The sequence below is a fragment of the Schistocerca cancellata genome, chromosome 12 (genome assembly GCF_023864275.1).
Source record: "Schistocerca cancellata isolate TAMUIC-IGC-003103 chromosome 12, iqSchCanc2.1, whole genome shotgun sequence".
Lineage (NCBI taxonomy): Eukaryota > Metazoa > Arthropoda > Insecta > Orthoptera > Acrididae > Schistocerca > Schistocerca cancellata.
Window position 1 is genome coordinate 12,778,203 of NC_064637.1, and position 20,189 is coordinate 12,798,391.

At 44.0% G+C, this 20,189-nt stretch overlaps 1 protein-coding gene and 1 non-coding gene across 2 annotated transcripts in view; both read left to right on the forward strand.

Annotated features, from left to right (window-relative positions):
- Positions 1-20,189, forward strand: part of LOC126109821 (tyrosine-protein kinase Fer) — a 611,311-nt gene that overhangs the window by 490,336 nt on the left and 100,786 nt on the right. The gene's annotated exons all lie outside the window — the stretch shown is intronic.
- Trnal-caa (transfer RNA leucine (anticodon CAA)) lies at positions 2,216-2,290 on the forward strand. The gene has a single exon. It is a non-coding gene; the product is annotated as a tRNA-Leu (tRNA).

Below are 20,189 nucleotides of genomic sequence, written 5' to 3' on the forward strand. Positions count from 1 at the left end.
TTATATGTGTAGAAAAACAATCAGATGCCAGAAATTAATCTTTGGTCTTAAACAGTGAAAAATCTGGGATGGAATAATAACAATATGAGTTAGAATAGATTGCTTCTCACCACACAGAGTAGATGTTTAGGGGCAGATGGGCACATCAGAGAGTAGACTGTCGAACAAAGTCCTTCTTCAGATTTAGAAGTCAGCTGGGGCTAGGCCTGGGGAATAGTTGTTTGACGTTTTCTCAGATAGCTGTAGACACGGAGTGATGTGTGAGCCGCTACATTATCGTGACGTGACATCCGAGTGTGGTTTGCCGCTCAAAATTTGATTGTGTGATATTACACTGATGCCCAGCACCTTACCAGCTTCTCGAACCGTTCGACAGTGATTTCCACAAATCGTGGGATGGACTTTCTCGACTCTGTCGTCAGATGTAGAAGGCATTCAAACTGCTGAAACCACTTCTAGCACTGCATGCAGCTCATACAGTCCCCCATATCTCTAAAAGTTGTGCTAAGTTTGTAACAAAATTGTACCCATCCCCCCTCCTCTCTCTCTCTCTCTCTCTCTCTCTCTGTCTCTCTCTCCCTCCCTGTGGTGTGCGTACTGTAAGACCTTCGGTACACACACCATCAGATTATTTGACTTGTCGCTCTAACAAAGTAGGCGAGTGTCAGCAATATGTCTCGTGGTCTTATCGTGGCGTGTTTATCTTCTGGCGTTAGGTCAGACGATAGAAATGCCACTTGCACGCTTAGAGTAGCAGATTGACGGTGACCGACTTTAAACAGTACTTGATTAATTTTCACACACATTTGTTAAAATAATAAAAAGCATAGAAATTACTTAACTTGATTCTGGATGCTGTTTACAATTAACAATCTGAAGTTCCTTTGGTCTTGGTACGTTAATCTTATTCTCACATATCTCTGATACTTGACAATGTGTCTATACATTTCTCTTCATGGCTATGTTCAGGAATATGATTATCTTATTAGGCGCAGACTGAAACTTGACTACAGACTAATGCAGACTGACCTATCGGAGGTCTGTACACTCGTTATAATACCTCGTGCATTCAGGTATCACTACGCGAGTGTGATCCGCGAGGAGAAAGGGTTCTACGTTAGCAGCAATCTCATTGGCTGCGTGACATATTAATATGCGGATCGGTGGAAGCAGAATTTGGTCCATCTCTATGGCAGCGCCATCTCGTAGTGCGGAGACGGACGAGCGCTGCGCCTGCACTGTTGTGCTTAGCGGGGCGCGCTCTAGTGGGAAAGTTGTGTACGCGCTGACTACGCGGAACTATGTACACAACACTCCCCCACCCCCTCCCTGCCTCCCTCCCCCCCACCTCTCTCTCACTCTCTCTCTCTCTCTCTCTCTCTCCCCCCTCTCTCCCCCCCTCTCTCCCCCCTCTCTCTGTCTCTCTCTCTCCCCCCCCTCTCTCTCCCCCCCTCTCTCTCTCCCGCCTCCCCCCTCTCTCTCTCTCTCTCTCTCGCACACACACACACACACACACACACACACACACACGCAGTGTTTCTGAAGCTCTTTCATTGTCACTTAGTCAATCGTCCAACAAGCAGCATGTGTATCTGCTCACTTCAATGGCTGTAGCTCGGCTGAGTCGCAGATAGGCACAACAAACACAGCAAAATTAGGATGACGGCAGTTTGTCGCCTAAAACTAGCGCTAGGCGCACTGTAGCCACAGTGTACTCCCTCTGCCAGTTGACGTATTGTTTCAAAAGTTCTGCATTTTTTTGAACACTGAAGTTTCTAGAATTAATCAGTCACTTGGCAGAAGCACTTCAGCGTACCCTGCCGACACACTGGAGGAAGGAAAGTGGCAGAGAGCTGCTGTCACGACCAAAGCTGTGACTAGTGCCAGGGTAGCCGAATCGGTAAGAGCTCCGCCCAAAAAAGGCAGAGTTTGGGGCACACAGTTTTATTTCTCTAAACAGTGCACACTCCACTGGTCAGTGAAAGATTTGTTCTGGAAACAACCCGTAATCTGAAACTTCCTGGCAGATTAAAACTGTGTGCCGGACCGAGACTCGAACTCGGGACCTTTGCCTTTCGCAGGCAAGTGCTCTACCAATATCCTTTCTTTCAGGAGTGCTAGTTCTGCAAGCTTCGCAGGAGAGCTTCTGTTAAGTTTGGAAGGTAGGAGACGAGGTACTGGCAGAAGTAAAGCTGTGAGGACGGGGCGTCAGTCGTGCTTGGGTAGCTCAGTTGGTAGAGCACTTGCCCTCAAAAGGCAAAGGTCCCGAGTTCGAGTCTCGGTCCGGCACACAGTTTTAATCTGCCAGGAAGTTTCATATCAGCGTACACTTCGCTGCAGAGTGAAAATCTCATTCTGGAACCCGTAATCTGTTGTCAAGTTCTTCCTTTACTGCCCACAGTTCTGTATCAAAAATAAGCATTTTGAAGCCCTCTTTGTGAGATTCTGCAGTCTGGCAGCTCATTCAGTATGGAACTGAAGTTCTAAATTTCACCATCATCGAGAAGTTGTGGGGCGAGTGGTGTTTGGAGATCTAAGAAGAGGTTCTAACCACTGGGCACAAGGCCTCGCTGGCCGAAAGCATATTTGTGAGAGTTTTTTTTTTGTGCCTATCAGCTACTCAGCATCTCCACTATACGGTGTGTGGCGTATACTACTGTCTCACATAAACACGTGTGGAAAATTTGCAAGAGTGTTAAAATTTCTTGGGTAATGATGTTGGACTGAGAGAGGCTGATGAGGAACTATGCACTTGCTGCAAGTGAAAATGTAAACTCTGGTTGATTTTAGTGACTTCCATCATTTCAGAGTCATCAATACGAAATATTTGGAAGAAAGAAGGCAGAGTAGGGCAAAGTGGTGTATTGACCAAACTTTAAAATTATGAGACAATATTGCCAGCCAGTAGTTTTATCCTCACGAGAAATGGCATCACTGATGATAGACACGAATAAAAATACATACACTGCCTACCTTTTGGAAATAATAGTTCCTTCCATGGGGAAGGGACAGGTAAAATTTGGTAAGGTCGAAAAGGAAGATAGGACACCCGAAACCCAGGATAATAGCGACCCACCTGTGGGGAAGACAAGATGAAGGCAGGGAACACTGCATCAGAGGGAGTATAAGGTCAAAGGTAGTAGGAAGGAATTTAAGTTTGGTAGATACTCGTAAACAAAATACAAAGATATCTCATAAGTTGCTGTGCATACAATTTATGATAATATTTGGACTGAGGGGTGTACATACCACATACAGGAGACTGTTTCGATTAAACAGAACTTGACATTGTCAGTTAATAAATAGGTCATAGCAATCTGTGTAAACTTACATAATTTTTAAAAAGTATTAGATAAAAGAAGCATCTGATTAGCATTAAAGAAGAAGTAAAGAAACTGCTTTTTAAAGAAGCTGTTTTTCTCCTAATACCCACTGCCTAACAAAAATAGTGAAGCACCCAAAAGACACGATCAGATGTCAATGTGAATTCATATACGTATGTGCCATTAATATGGATGTATTGGGTCGGTGCATAAGTTTGTAGCTCTTTTCCATAATTTTAATAAACACAACATAGACTTTAGTCCTCAATAATTTATTCTCCTTCACTATTTACAACAGTGTGCTAGCATCAATGGCAACAGCCTGGCCACAGTGGATACACCGGTTCCCATGAGATCACCGAAGTTAAGCGCTGTCGGGCGTGGCTGGCACTTGGATGGGTGACCATCCGGCCGCCATCGTCCGCCGCTCGTGGTCTCGCGGTAGCGTTCTCGCTTCCCGAGCACGGGGTCCCGGGTTCGATTCCCGGCGGGGTCAGGGATTTTCACCTGCCTCGAGATGACTGGGTGTTTGTGTTGTCCTCATCATTTCATCATCATCCAGGAAAGTGGCGAAATTGGACTGAGCAAAGGTTGGGAAATTGTACGGGCGCTGATAACCACGCAGTTGAGCGCCCCACAAACCAAACATCATCATCATCATCCGGCCGCCATGCGCTGTTGCCATTTTTCGGTGTGCACTCAGCCTCGTGATGCCAATTGAGGAGCTACTCGACCGAATAGTAGCGGGGCCGGTCAAAGAAAACCATCGTAACGACCGGGAGAGCGGTGTGCTGACCCCACGCCCCTCCTATCCGCATCCTCCTCTGAGGATGACACGGCGGTCGGATGGTTCCGATGGGCCACTTATAGCCTGAAGACGGAGTGCTGCCAACATCAGGGATGTAGAAACCACACAGTTTAGAGGCAAAGAACTCATCGACATATGTTCGGAGCACATTTTTTTCAGAAAGGAAGTTCCCTGAAGGTCGTTTGATAAAGGGTGAAAAAACACGGAAAAGTGAATGCACGAGATCACGTAGACGGACGTTATCTTGGAGTAGTATCACTTCACGTAGTCTTCGGGGTTATTGTTCTCGGATTGTATCTGCAAGATGTCCCAGTTGTTTACAGTAAGTGACGGTTACACCTAGGGGAAGTAAATTTGTAGTATACCACACCAATGCTGTTGCACCAGACACATAACATTATCTTTTGTGGATATGCGCCGGTCTTTGTACCGCTTTATTTGGGCTCGACCGTTCCTTTCTTTTCCTCGTGTCAGTGTAACAAGGCGATTTTTGTGATACGGTACCCGTACACCTGACTTTTGAACCTTCCCACGGAATGATCACAGTTCATCACGTTTGCCAGTTATCGAGTACACTGACGCGGGTCATTGTGGATGAATGTGTTCGAACAATATTTGTCAAACCGTGACGGTCTTTGTGAATGTGGAGAGTTGCTAATGTCAAAACAATCGTCCTCAAATGAGAAAACCGTATTCTCGCCACGCTCTGCCCTGCGGTATTATCCCTGTACACGACGCAAATGTTTCCGGCTGCCTCTGCCACTCTCACCCCTCTACTGAACCGAAACAGATAAATACGTCAGAAATGTTCTAATTTCTCCACTTTGCACACCATTTTATAGCATTGAAATATTACTGTATCTCATTGCTACCTATCAGAACCCCTCGGAGAGCATTAAAGGTAAGCACCAGTTCTAATTGTTCAATCGTAAATTGACCTGTTTCCAAATTACATACAAAAAAAAAAAACACTATTTCACTATACATATAATTCGAAAACGATGCTTTGCTGATTAACATTGTTCTTATGTGAGAAACATAATATAAATGTGAGATTGATACTGTAACTAATCGAAAGAAATGTACCACATGGTTAGGATGTACCAGTAAACCTATCAGTATAAAATTACTACAACAATTTAAATAAAACATATAAATGAAGCACGTTAAATGAATCTGCGATATATGTTAGCACTAAAATTCAGGCATTAGTTGATTTGTTATAAATAAATTTAGAAATGTAATTGTTACCTGTAACATAATTAGTTAGAAAATTTTATATTAGCTCGTAACTAAGTTGAAAATAGTTTCACCTTGTTCAGCACTGAGACTGTAAATTTTTAGCAATGTGTAGCTCATATTCGGTTTAACTTTTAATTGTGATTTTACATAAAATTGTAATTTTCATTGTAGGTAAATGTTAACAAAATTATAAATAGAAGTCATGCAGGCGCCTTGAGGCACTCGTTTTTTGGCTAGGGTTGCGAGCAAATGTATTGTAGGCTCACTCGTTTGTTGATTCTTGTGAGCTCTGTGTCGTTTGATGTCAACTTTGGGTACATCTGATGTAACCGGGGCAGTTCACCGGGCTCGGACACCACAGTCCTGGAAATACACTCCTGGAAATTGAAATAAGAACACCGTGAATTCATTGTCCCAGGAAGGGGAAACTTTATTGACACATTCCTGGGGTCAGATACATCACATGATCACACTGACAGAACCACAGGCACATAGACACAAGCAACAGAGCATGCACAATGTCGGCACTAGTACAGCGTATATCCACCTTTCGCAGCAATGCAGGCTGCTATTCTCCCATGGAGACGATCGTAGAGATGCTGGATGTAGTCCTGTGGAACGGCTTGCCATGCCATTTCCACCTGGCGCCTCAGTTGGACCAGCGTTCGTGCTGGACGTGCAGACCGCGTGAGACGACGCTTCATCCAGTCCCAAACATGCTCAATGGGGGACAGATCCGGAGATCTTGCTGGCCAGGGTAGTTGACTTACACCTTCTAGAGCACGTTGGGTGGCACGGGATACATGCGGACGTGCATTGTCCTGTTGGAACAGCAAGTTCCCTTGCCGGTCTAGGAATGGTAGAACGATGGGTTCGATGACGGTTTGGATGTACCGTGCACTATTCAGTGTCCCCTCGACGATCACCAGTGGTGTACGGCCAGTGTAGGAGATCGCTCCCCACACCATGATGCCGGGTGTTGGCCCTGTGTGCCTCGGTCGTATGCAGTCCTGATTGTGGCGCTCACCTGCACGGCGCCAAACACGCATACGACCATCATTGGCACCAAGGCAGAAGCGACTCTCATCGCTGAAGACGACATGTCTCCATTCGTCCCTCCATTCACGCCTGTCGCGACACCACTGGAGGCGGGCTGCACGATGTTGGGGCGTGAGCGGAAGACGGCCTAACGGTGTGCGGGACCGTAGCCCAGCTTCATGGAGACGGTTGCGAATGGTCCTCGCCGATACCCCAGGAGCAACAGTGTCCCTAATTTGCTGGGAAGTGGCGGTGCGGTCCCCTACGGCACTGGGTAGGATCCTACGGTCTTGGCGTGCATCCGTGCGTCGCTGCGGTCCGGTCCCAGGTCGACGGGCACGTGCACCTTCCGCCGACCATTGGCGACAACATCGATGTACTGTGGAGACCTCACGCCCCACGTGTTGAGCAATTCGGCGGTACGTCCACCCGGCCTCCCGCATGCCCACTATACGCCCTCGCTCAAAGTCCGTCAACTGCACATACGGTTCACGTCCACGCTGTCGCGGCATGCTACCAGTGTTAAAGACTGCGATGGAGCTCCGTATGCCACGGCAAACTGGCTGACACTGACGGCGGCGGTGCACAAATGCTGCGCAGCTAGCGCCATTCGACGGCCAACACCGCGGTTCCTGGTGTGTCCGCTGTGCCGTGCGTGTGATCATTGCTTGTACAGCCCTCTCGCAGTGTCCGGAGCAAGTATGGTGGGTCTGACACACCGGTGTCAATGTGTTCTTTTTTCCATTTCCAGGAGTGTATATTGGTCTTAAAACTGCACTGTACTTCGGAATTTATTTGGGAGTCTTCCGCAACCCTTTTCATAGGCTGCACAGCGACGAGACATGAATCCAGGAATTCTACAAAACCCCGACAACTAAACAACTGTCAATGTTGGTAGAATTGACGTGAAAACAACAGCGCATCAACTGGGCATTTCACTCAAAACATTTGCAACGCGGAGGTGGGAAAATATAAACATCTCAGCATCTACACTTCCACTTGTTATTTCCCAATGACAAAATGCGACTGCAGACTACAAATGAAAAATGACAATCAATAAATGAATCCGTAACAACTGGAAAAATCCGACATGCAAAACGAGAATGCTACAAACTTTTGCACCGACATAATGTGTAATAAGAGTCGCGTACCCCTGTGACTGGTAGAAAGGCCCGGTACGGTGTACGAGGGGAGCAAACAGTGTCGGCTGTCGAAGTGACCGCCGTGGAGATGCCTCGTACTTGTGCGAAGTGTCGTCGGTACCGGAGAGACTTCGAAACAGACCTCTCTGTGGATTTTCGTTCGGGCAGCCGATCGGTCGTGCGATATCTAGATTTGTGGGGCATTCGGTCCTCTGGGTGGCCCGAAGTGGAACTGCACGGAAACTGGAAAGGCGGCCGTAGTCGCCGTCAGAGTTCTGACTGACCGCGACAGAGCAGGATCGCCGTACTGTGGCCCGAGCACACCGGCACTTCTTCACGTGTGTGCCTGCCGTCACCTAATAAGTGACGGGCTTCCTACACCGCTCTGTGTCGTACTGCACCGTCAGTTAGATACTATAGTTTATTTCTTTTATCTTCGCGGTTCGCGCATGCCCGCCCAAACGCGGGAGATTGCTGCGTTGCCAGTTGTACGCGCCAAGAGAAGCAGCGCCACAGTATAGTATAGTTCGCAAACTTACGTTTAGGGGGGAGCGCGCAGTTTATGAAGTAAAGCTACCACGGCCGCAGTAACCCTTTCGCTGCTACAGAGGCGTGCTCCCCGCATTCCGCGATGTGCGCGATTTTGTCATCACTGCACTGCTCGCCTGTGCAGACACACGGTGTTCCGACTGCTTTGACACACTTTATCATTCGATTTCACAAAAACTATTTGGCCCAAAAATTTGATTTTCACACATATTCTTGACTGATACCTTCCCCCCATAAATGACGTAATTTTGTTTCGATGTTCAAGCTGTTATTGTGCAGCATTAGATGTAGTAAACCATTGCACGAAATTTTGAAGAGTTTGCAGAGGTAAAAGTCCATAGCGTATACTTTCCGTATGATCGGTTTTAGTTGCCACTAGAATTTTCAAAAATTTACATTCAAACGAACAAGATTCATGAAGTAAGACACTTCGATATTGTTTTTAAATAATGAAAATATTAAGCATCGATCAACGTTTGAACTCAGAACCTCTTGCTTGGCAGCCAAATATCTTAACCGTTACGCAACGCAGCTCGTCGATCAACATATCTCCCAGACGACTTTAAAAGATCACGCAAAATACTGACAAACACTGCTGGTATGATTATGAATTACTCACGTTTCGTCGAAGTACAAAATGGCAAGAAACAATTACCGCTGTTCTTTATTGCGAAAAAGCGGTTACTGAGAATGGTACAAACACCTTTCCTTGCTATTGCCTGAATTAGGAGGCTTATTGCTGGTTTTCTTTAATTAATTAATAGAATATGAAGAAATTGGTATAAATAATGCTTTTTCCAAACTTTCCATAAAAGAAAGTCTGCTATCAAGACATTGCTTTCGTTCAGTTACTTTATTTATGACTGAACGTTTCTAAAACTGAAGACACTCGTCCGTGCTCTGCACTGCAGTCGAGCTCTGGCAACGTCGTTCTCTGTTCATCGGCTGACTGTGTTCTGTGACGTCAGATGCGCAGAACCAACCTAAACTCGGCCGCCGTCATAAATGACGCGCGCTTTAATAGCAGCCACACTAGGGAACTACCGTCCCTCGCGTAGGCCGTGTTGATGCCACACGGATTTCGAGCTGTGCCGTGACTGGGACGCGTACGTAGACTGCTGACAGACGGCGTCGCAGTGCGTCGGTTGACGAACTGCACTTCTGCACTGCACCGGACGACCGTCACCTGCGAGTGTGGCTGCGACGTGGCTAAAACTCCCGCTCTTCCAACATTTTGGAGAGGCAGGGCAGATACGACTTGGCAAACAAATGGTAATGAGATGGGGAGCTATTAATATCAGTGGGGGCTACTCTGGGAAGAAGGTAGAGCTGGCAGAGGCTGCAAGTAAGAGGGGGCTGGACGTTTTAGCTGTTGGTGACATTCGGGTAAGGGGTGAGAAAGAAGAGGAAGTGGGAGAATACAAGGTCTACCTGTCAGGAGTCAAAGCAGGAATAGCACAATGGGGTGTAGGGCTTTACATCAGGAAAGAAATGGAACCCAGCGTAGTTGCAATAAGGTATGTAAACGAACGACTGTTGTGGATAGATTTGACAGTGTCTAGCAAGAAAATTAGGATTGTGTCAGTATATTCGCATTGTGAAGGGACAGATCAAGATAAGTTGGATAGTTTTTATGAGGCACTCAGTGATGTAGTTGTTAGAGTAAAGGACAAGGACAGTGTTCTGCTCGTGGGTGATTTTAACGCCAGGATTGGAAATCGAACACAAGGGTATGAAAAGGTTATGGGTAAATTTGGAGAGGATATGGAGGCCAACAGGAACGGGAAACAACTCTTGGATTTCTGTGCCAGTATGGGCTTAGTAATCACAAACTCCTTTTTTAAACATAAGAACATTCACCGGTATACTTGGAAAGGCAGGGGAACCAGATCTGTCATTGACTATATAATAACAGATCAGGAATTCAGGAAGGCTGTGAGGGACACACGTGTATTCACGGGATTCTTTGATGACACTGATCATTATTTAATCTGCAGTGAAATTGGGATTGTGAGGCCGAAAGTGCAGGAGGTCAGGTTCATATGTAGGAGGATAAGAGTGGAGAAACTTCAGGATAAGGAAATCAGGCACAAGTACATAACAGCGATCTCAGAAAGGTACCAGTTAGTTGAATGTAGTCAATTACAGTCATTGGAAAAGGAATGGACAAGGTACAGGGACACAGTACTAGAAGTGGCTAAAGAATGTCTTGGAACAGTAGTGTGTAAAAGTAGGATGAAGCAAACAGCTTGGTGGAATGATACAGTCAAGGCAGCCTGTAAAAGGAAAAAGAAGGCGTATCAAAAATGGCTACATACCAGAAACCAGGTAGACAGAGAAAGTTATGTTGAAGAAAGAAACAAAGCCAAACAGATAATTGCAGCATCCAAGAAGAAATCGTGGGAAGACTTTGGAAACAGGTTGGAGACTATGGGTCACGCTGCTGGAAAACCATTCTGGAGTGTAACTAGCAGTCTTCGAAAGGGAGGTTTGAAGGAAATGACAAGTATTTTGGACAGGTCAGGAAAACTGCTGGTGAATCCTGTGGATGCCTTGGGCAGATGGAGGGAATATTTTGAAGAGTTGCTCAATGTAGGTGAAAATGCGATCAGTAATGTTTCAGACTTCGAGGTAGAATGGGATAGGAATGATGATGGAAATAGGATCACATTTGAGGAAGTGGAAAAAATGGTCAATAGATTGCAGTGCAATAAAGCGGCTGGGGTGGATGAAATTAAGTCGGAACTCATCAAATACAGTGGAATGTCAGGTCTTAAATGGCTACACAGGATAATTGAAATGGCCTGGGAGTTGGGACAGGTTCCATCAGACTGGACAAAAGCAGTAATCACACCAATCTTTAAACATGGAAACAGAAAAGATTGTAACAACTACAGAGGTATCTCTTTAATCAGCATTGTGGGTAAAATCTTCTCAGGTATTGTTCAAAGGAAAGTGCGAGTATTAGTTGAGGACCAATTGGATGAAAATCAGTGTGGGTTTAGGCCTCTTAGAGGTTGTCAGGACCAGATCTTTAGCTTACGGCAAATAATGGAGAAGTGTTATGAGTGGAACAGGGAATTGTATCTATGCTTTATAGATCTATAAAAGGCATATGACCGGGTTCCTAGGAGGAAGTTATTGTCTGTTCTACAAGATTATGGAATAGGAGGCAAACTTTTGCAAGCAATTAAAGGTCTTTACATGGATAGTCAGGCAACAGTCAGAGTTGACGGTAAATTGAGTTCATGGTTCAGAGTAGTTTCAGGGGTAAGACAAGGCTGCAACCTGTCTCCACTGTTGTTCATATTATTTATGGATCATATGTTGAAAACAGTAGACTGTCTGGGTGAGATTAAGATATGTGAACACAAAATAAGCAGTCTTGCATATGCGGATGACTTAGTTGTGATGGCAGATTCGATTGAAAGTTTGCAAAGTAATATTTCAGAGCTAGATCAGAAATATAAGGACTATGGTATGAAGATTAGCATCTCCAAAACGAAAGTAATGTCAGTGGGAAAGAAATATAAACGGATTGAGTGCCAAATAGGAGGAACAAAGTTAGAACAGGTGGACGGTGTCAAGTACTTAGGGTGCATATTCTCACAGGATGGCAACATAGTGAAAGAACTGGAAGCTAATGCAGTGAGCGCTCAGCTACGATCTACTCTCTTCTGCAAGAAGGAAGTCAGTACCAAGACTAAGTTATCTGTGCACCGTTCAATCTTTCGACCAACTTTGTTGTATGGGAGCGAAAGCTGGGTGGATTCAGGTTACCTTATCAACAAGGTTGAGGTTACGTATATGAAAGTAGCTAGGATGATTGCAGGTACTAGTAGATGGGAACAATGGCAGGAGGGTGTCCACAATGAGGAAATCAAAGAAAAACTGGGAATGAACTCTATAGATGTAGCAGTCAGGGCGAACAGGCTTAGATGGTGGGGTCATGTTACACGCATGGGAGAAGCAAGGTTACCCAAGAGACTCATGGATTCAGCAGTAGAGGGTAGGAGGAGTCGGGGTATACCCAGTAGAAGGTACCTGGATTCGGTGAAGAATGATTTTGAAGTAATAGGTTTAACATCAGAAGAGGCACCAAAGTTAGCACTGAATAGGGGATCATGGAGGAATTTTATAAGGGGGGCTATGCTCCAGACTGAACGCTGAAAGGCATAATCAGTCTTAAATGATGATGATGATGATGATGAAGGCAGTGTTCTTCCGGCAGTCGTGTCGTGGGAGCCGTCGGGTAAGATCTCGGGTCACGGCCGGTACCGGTTGAGGGAACTCTGACAGCACTGTGCACCCCGTGTCTTACCTCATCTGCGCGACTACCCTGCAATTCACATTCAAGTGCTTGGCAGAGGGTTCATCGAACCACAATCATACCATCTCTCTACCATTCCACTCCCGAACAGCGCGCAGGAAAAACGAACACCTAAACCTTTCTGTCCGAGCTCTGATTTCTCTTATTTTATTTTGATGATCATTCCTACCTATGTAGGTTGGGCTCGACAAAATATTTTCGCATTCCGAAGAGAAAGTTGGTGACTGAAATTACGTAAATAGATCTCGGCGCGACGAAAAACGTCTTTGCTTTAATGACTTCCATCCCAACTCCGGTATCATATCTGCCACAGTCTCTCCCCTATTACGTGATAATAGAAAACGAGCTGTCCTTTTTTGCACCCTTTCGATGTCCTCCGTCAATCCCACCTGGTAAGGATCCACACCGCGCAGCAATATTCTAACAGAGGACGAACGAGTGTAGTGTAAGCTATCTCTTTAGTGGACTCGTTGCATGTTCCAAGTGTGCTGCCAATGAAACGCAACCTTTGGCTCGCCTTCACCACAATATTATATATGTGGTCTTTCCAACTGAAGTTGTTCGGAAATTTTAACACCCAGGTACTTAGTTGAATTGACAGCCTCGAGAATTGTACTATTTATCGTGTAATCGAATTCCAACGGATTTCTTTTGGAACTCGTGTGGATCACCTCACACTTTTCGTTATTTAGCGTCTACTGCCACTTGCCACACCGTACAGCAATCTTTTCTATATCGCTTTGCAACTGATACTGGTCTTCGGATGACCTTACTAGACGGTAAATTACAGCATCATCTGCGAACAACCTAAGAGAACTGCTCAGATTGTCACCCAGGTCATTTATATAGATCAGAAACAGCAGAGGTCCCATGACGCTTCCCTGGGGAACACCTGATATCACTTCAGTTTTACTCGATGACTTGCCGTCTATTGCTACGAACTGCGACCTTCCTGACAGGAAATCACGAATCCAGTCGCACAACTGAGACGATACCCCGTAGGCCCGCAGCTCGATTAGAAGTCGCTTGTGAGGAACGGTGTCAAAAGCTTTCCGGAAATCTAGAAATACGGAATGAACTTGAGATCCCCTGTCGATAGCGGCCATTACTTCGTGCGAATAAAGAGCTAGCTGCGTTGCACAAGAACGATGTTTTCTGAAACCGTGCTCATTACGTATCAATAGATCGTTCCCTCCGAGGTGGTTCATAACGTTTGAGTACAGTATGCCTCTCGTGCGACAGTATCGCGGTGCGTTTTCTCGGCAGGACGGCACTCGTCCACACGCGGCGCGAGTCTCCGTGCACTGCCTGCCCGGTGTCGAGGTCCTGCCGTGCCCGGCCAGGTTCCCAGATACGAGTGGGACCGGCCCTGATTTCGACTCCGTCACAGTGGCAGCGTCCGGAATATCGGCGTCCGGTTGCGGTACTCGTGGACCGGTCGGCTCGGGAGAGGGTACGACAGGTTTGGGACCGACCGGATGAGCGCCAGTATGTGGGCCCCAGGAGGTGCAGTGTGCGCTCCTACTGCCGAGTTCTTCCGTAAATTTGACTTTTATTTATTTATTTATTTTTTTATTTTATTTATTTCTTGTTCCGTGGGACCAAATTAAGGAGAAGTCTCCATGGCCATGCAACGAGTCAATACATGAAATTATAACACGATAGTAGAAACAGATAAAATGAAATATAAAAAAAAACATATTCAGGCGACAAGTCATAAGTGTAAATAAAGAAAATCAACAATGTAACACTGGAATTTGCTTAATTTTTTAACTCTTCCAGGAGCTCCTCGACAGAATAGAAGGGGTGAGCCGTGAGGAAACTCTTCAGTTTAGACTTAAAGAATTTGGGCTACTGCTATGATTTTTGAGTTCTTGTGGTAGCTTATCGAAAATGGATGCAGCAGAATACTGCACTCCTTTCTGCACGATAGTCAAGGAAGTGCACTCCACATGCAGATTGGATTTCTGCCTAGTATTAACTGAGTGAAAGCTGCTAACTCTTGGGAATAGGCTAATACTGCTAACAACAAACGACATTAAATAAAACATACAGGGTGTTAAAAAAGGTACGGCCAAACTTTCAGGAAACGTTCCTCACGGACAAATAAAGAAAAGATGTTCTGCGAACATGTATCCCGAAACGCTTAATTTCCATCTTAGAGCTCATTTTAGTTTCGTCCACCTACGCTCAATGGAGCACGTTATCATGATTTCATACGGGATACTCTACTACCTGTACTGCTAGAACATGTGCCTTTACAAGTACGATACAACATGTGGTTCGTGCGCGATGGAGCTCCTGCACATTTCAGATGAAGTGTTCGTACGCTTCTCAACAACAGATTCGGTGACCGATGGATTGGTAGAGGCGGACCAATTCCGTGGCCTCCACGCTCTCCTGACCTCAACCCTCTTGACTTTCATTTATGGGGGCATTTGAAAGCTCTTGTCTACGCACTCCCGGTACCAAATGTAGAGACTCTTCGTGCTCGTATTGTGGACGGCTGTGATACAACACGCCATTCTCCAGGGCTGCATCAGCGCATCAGGGATTCTGTGCGACGGAGGGTGGATGCACGTATCCTCGCTAACGGAGGACATTTTGAACATTTCCTGTAACAAAGTGTTTGAAGTCACGCTGGTACGTTCTCTTGCTCTGTGTTTCCATTCCATGATTAATGTGATTTGAAGAGAAGTAATAAAATGAGCTCTAACATGGAAAGTAAGCGTTTCCGGATACATCTCCACATAACATATTTTCTTTCTTTGTGTGTGAGGAATGTTTCCTGAAAGTTTGGCCGTACCTTTTTGTAACACCCTGTATACTGTGAGGGCAATGTCAGAATTCCCAGACAGTTGAATAGGGGTCGACAAGAGGTTCTCGAACTTAACCACATATAGCTCGAACAGCCCGTTTTTGAGCCAAAAATACCCTTTTTGAATCAGAAGAATTACCCCAAAAAATAATACCATACGACATAAGCGTATGAAAATATGCGTAGTAGACTACTTTTCGTGTTGAACTGTCACTTATTTCAGATACTGTTCTAATGGTAAATAAAGCAGCATTTAGTTTCTGAACAAGATCCTGGACGTGGGCTTTCCACAACAGCTTACTATCTATCCGAACGCCTAGGAACTTGAACTGATCCGTCTCGCTTATAATATGCCCATTCTGTCTGATCAAAATATCGGTTCTTGTTGAATTGTGAGTTAGAAACTGTAAAAACTGAGTCTTACTGTGATTTAGCATCAAATTATTTTCCACAAGCCACGAACTACATTATTTCATACTGTTTCAATATTACACACAAGATCCTTCACTACTAAGCTGGTGTCATCAGCAAACAGAAATATTTTTGAATCATGTGTAATACTAGAAGGCATATCATTTATACAAATAAGAAACAGCAGTGACCCCAGCACCGACCCTTGGGGAACGCCCCACTTAACAGTGCCCCATTGGGACTGAACATCACAACCACTCTCAATATTGTGGAGAATTACCTTCTGCTTTCTGTTCTTAAAGTAAGAGGCGAACCAATTGTAAGCTCGACTTTGTTATCGGTGAAATAACGTCACATATCTTCTCGAGCCATAAAATTTGATTTTCTCCCTTCATTAGTAACTTACCAACCTGGTCGATATACTTCTGTCTCATAAGCCCTATAGAGTGTCTAATTTAATTTCCTTCTGTGTTTGGTGAATTGTTCCTAAATAATTTACACAACATTGTAGAATATGGTTTTCGGTTCTCTTTACATTTATGTCCACACTGTTTAGTTAGACAACGAGCTTTGCAAACTGAAGAACGTCTGTATCTTTGCACAGGTTAGTAATAACTGTACTTGCTGGAGACTCACTGCAAAGTTCACCAGACTGACACATGTTAATTACACGGTTTAATATAAACTTTACATAAATGTTTATCTTTTGACTAACACACGTGTACCGCCTGAGGCCTATTTGTGGACACACGTATTACAGAAAATTACAAAGCAGTGAAATAGTAACCTATTCCATTTTACATACTGACGTAAAAGACTGGAAAGTCAGAAGGGACAAAGATAGAATAGACACTGAAGTAAGTTTGCTTAACTAGTACCCGCACAATCGTAATGTCGCAGCATTGTCGGTACTGTTTACGGGAGAGCAGTTTACTGTGCGTGGGGATTGCCAAAGTTCACCATAAAGTTTGTCGAAAGTGAATTCTCCTAATCTGAATAATTTTAGTGAAATTATACATTTTTGGAAACACGAAAACGAAGGCTGTAGAACTGCAGCAACAAATTTTGGAAATAATTGTGTTTTAAGCTTTAGTCATTCTAGAATGTGATAATTTTGAGTAGGAATAATTTTCGAAATATTATCTTTTCACAAGAATAATGGTGTTTGTTGAAAAGAGGAAAATGAGAGCTTTTAGTGGGGCTACATAATTCTCGGAACAAACAAACAATTTTTTGCGGTATTGAAATTAGACTTACACAAAGTTTGCAGGTATAGTAAATCATTAAAATTTCCTCGAATAAAATCTGTTCATAATAACCAAATGTACTATTATCATCAGAACTTGTTAAAGTATACAGCGCACACACAACTTCCCCACTAGAGCGCGCCCCGCTAAGCACAACAGCGCAGGCGCAGCGCTCGTCCGTCTCCGCACTACGAGATGGCGCTGCCTTAGAGACGGACCAAATTCTGCTTCCGCCGATCTGCATATTAATATGTAATGCAGCCAATGATATTGCTGCTAACGTAGAACCTTTTGTCCTCGCGGATAACACTCGCGCAGTGATACCTGAACGCGTGAGGTATTATAACGAGTGTACAGACCTCCGATTAGTCAGTCTACATTAATCTGAATTTGTCTGCACCAGTCTGTACCAGTCTATAGTGAAGTTCAGTCTGTGCCTAATAAGATTACCATATTCCTGTACATAGCCATGAAGATAACTGTATAGACACTTTGTCAAGTATCAGAGATATGTGAGAATAAGATTAACGTACCAAGACCAAAGGAACTTTAGATTGTCAATTGTAAACAGCATCCAGAATCAAGTTACGTAATGTCTATGCTTTTTATTATTTTAATAAATATCTGTGAAAATTAATCAAGTTCTGTTTAAAGTTGGACGCCATCAATCTGCTACTCTAAGTGTGCAAGTGGCATTTCTATCGTCTGACCTAACGGCAGAAGATAAACACGCCACGATAAGACCACGAGACATATTGCTGAGACTTGCCTACTTTGTTAGAGCGACAAGTCAAATAATCTGACGGTGTGTGTACCGAAGGTCTTACAGTACGCACACCACAGCCAGACTCCAATATCTGAAACAAAAAAGGATGTTAATGAAAAATTATGTATGTGACCTATCCGAGGAATGAAACATTAGTTGCTAAATTGACATTCAGCTAGGACAAACAATTTCATAGGTGGGCCGAGAAGTTTTTAGTCGTACTTTGTATCTCATCTGACTATCATATTTTTGCTACTAAAGAGAAGAGATCATAAAAATTAACGTTTGTGTCAGGAGTGGTATAAGAAGAGATAGGGTAAGCCCATTTTGCTCACAAGGGAACCTCTCCATCGCACCCCCCTCAGACCTAGTTATAAGTTGGCACAGTGGATAGGCCTTGAAAAACTGAACACAGATCAGTCGAGAAAACAGGAGGAAGTTGTGTGGAACTATGAAAAAAATAAACAAAATATACAAACTGAGTAGTTCATGCGCAAGATAGGTAAAATCAAGGATAAACTGAGCTCAGGAGCGCCGTGGTCCTGTGGTTAGCGTGAGCAGCTGCGGAACGAGAGGTACTTGGTTCAAGTCTTCCCTCGAGTGAAAAGTTTACTTTCTTTATTTTCGCAAAGTTATGATCTGTCCGTTCGTTCACTGACGTCTCTGTTCACTGTAATAAGTTTAGTGTCTGTGTTTTGCGAACACACCGCAAAACTGTGCGATTAGTAGACGAAAGGACGTGCTTCTCCCATGGGAACCGAAAACATTTGATCGCAAGGTCGTAGGTCAACCGATTCATCCACAGGAAAACACGTCCGATATATTCTATACGACACTGGTGACGGCATGTGCGTCACATGACAGTAATATGTTGTCGACGCACCTAGCTTGTATACTTGGCGAATGGGTAAAAAGATTTTCTACCTTGCCCGATTTAGGTTTTCTTGTGGACGTGATAATCACTCCCAAAAAAGTGATCAAAACGTAAGAGTTTGTCACATAAACTGAAAATAAAAAATTAAACTTTTCACTCGAGGGAAGATTTGAACCAAGGACCTCTTTTTTTATTTTTCTCCAAAAACAGTAACAAAAATGGCTACAATGAAATGACATAAATAAGGTGACAGACAATTGCAGTCATAAATTACAGCATTCAAAAAATTTGTCTTTAGCAGTAGCACAAATTAGCACCTTCACTGTCACCTTCAACAGGTAGCAGGTCAACATGCACATTTTCTTCTTCTGCAGACGGTTCCTCATCACCATTTCCCAGACCCAAATTAATCATTCAGTAAATCCTTGATGTGTGTTCCTTCCAGGGTAAATTACATGCACAGAAGAGCAGTCCCGAACAGCGACATCGCAAAATATTTCACTGCCTTGTTATTTTTGTCAGTTCCAGCCTTCTAAACGCATCTATAGGGAGTTCAAGATCTTCCTTTATATCAGACACCAGATGTTTCTCGCCATATCCTTGTATCTGCTGTACTACTGATTTATTTTTCATATGTGACTTGCAGGTTAGGGTCGGGAACGTGACCCAAGCCATTCTCTCTCTATTGGGAATCCAGTTACTAACCTATACCCATTCGGTTGAAGAGAATTCGGAGCATGTTACCATATTTATTATTGTGATTCTGATATTTTAGTATTTTCTCTAATTCATTTTCCATATACATCTTGTATTCAATATGTTCATCGCTCCCAATATTATTAAAAACATAACTTGTATATTTGCCCATTAACCAGATCACTGCGTTATTTTTTGCCTGAGGGTAGTAACGTTCCTCTGGTCTGAAGAAAATGTTAGTCGGTACACTGTTTGCTGAAGTTCTTGTTATTTGAGCAATTTTCTCCCTGGTCCACCTCCAGTTGATAATCCGATCTCCACAAGTGTAAAGATGAGGCACACTATCAACGAGGTTGGATTTGCTACAGAGGTTTGTGTCACTTAAACCGATGGCAAAGAGACGCTCATTAGTGCTGATGATGTTATTGACTACCTTGTACCACGCTGTTCTCACGTCAGACGAAAGAACATCACTACTGATGTTTTTGCAAACCACATTCCCTGCTATTCCAGCATATTTGGTTTGTATGTTATTTTTCCTTTCATGTTTCCGTCTTTCAGCTAAAATCGCCTTTGCTGTAACGTTTTTGGAGTTTAAAAGCTTTTTGCTGAGATAACTTAGTTCAAGATAATAGTCCCTAATGTGTTTCAGCTTAAAACTTATTTTTTGTATATTTATACAAGGTCATAGGTCAATTGATTCCTCCACAGGAAATCACGTCTGATATATTCTATACGACACTGGTGACGGCATGTGCGTCACGTGACAGGAATATGTTGTCGACCCACCTAACTTGTACACTTGGCGAATGGGTAAAAAGATTCTTCTACCTTTCCCGATTTATGTTTTCTTGTGGATGTGATAATCACTCCCAAAAAAGTGACGAAAACATAATAGTTTGTCACATAAATTGCAACAAATGAATGCAACAGTTTCACAGTCGC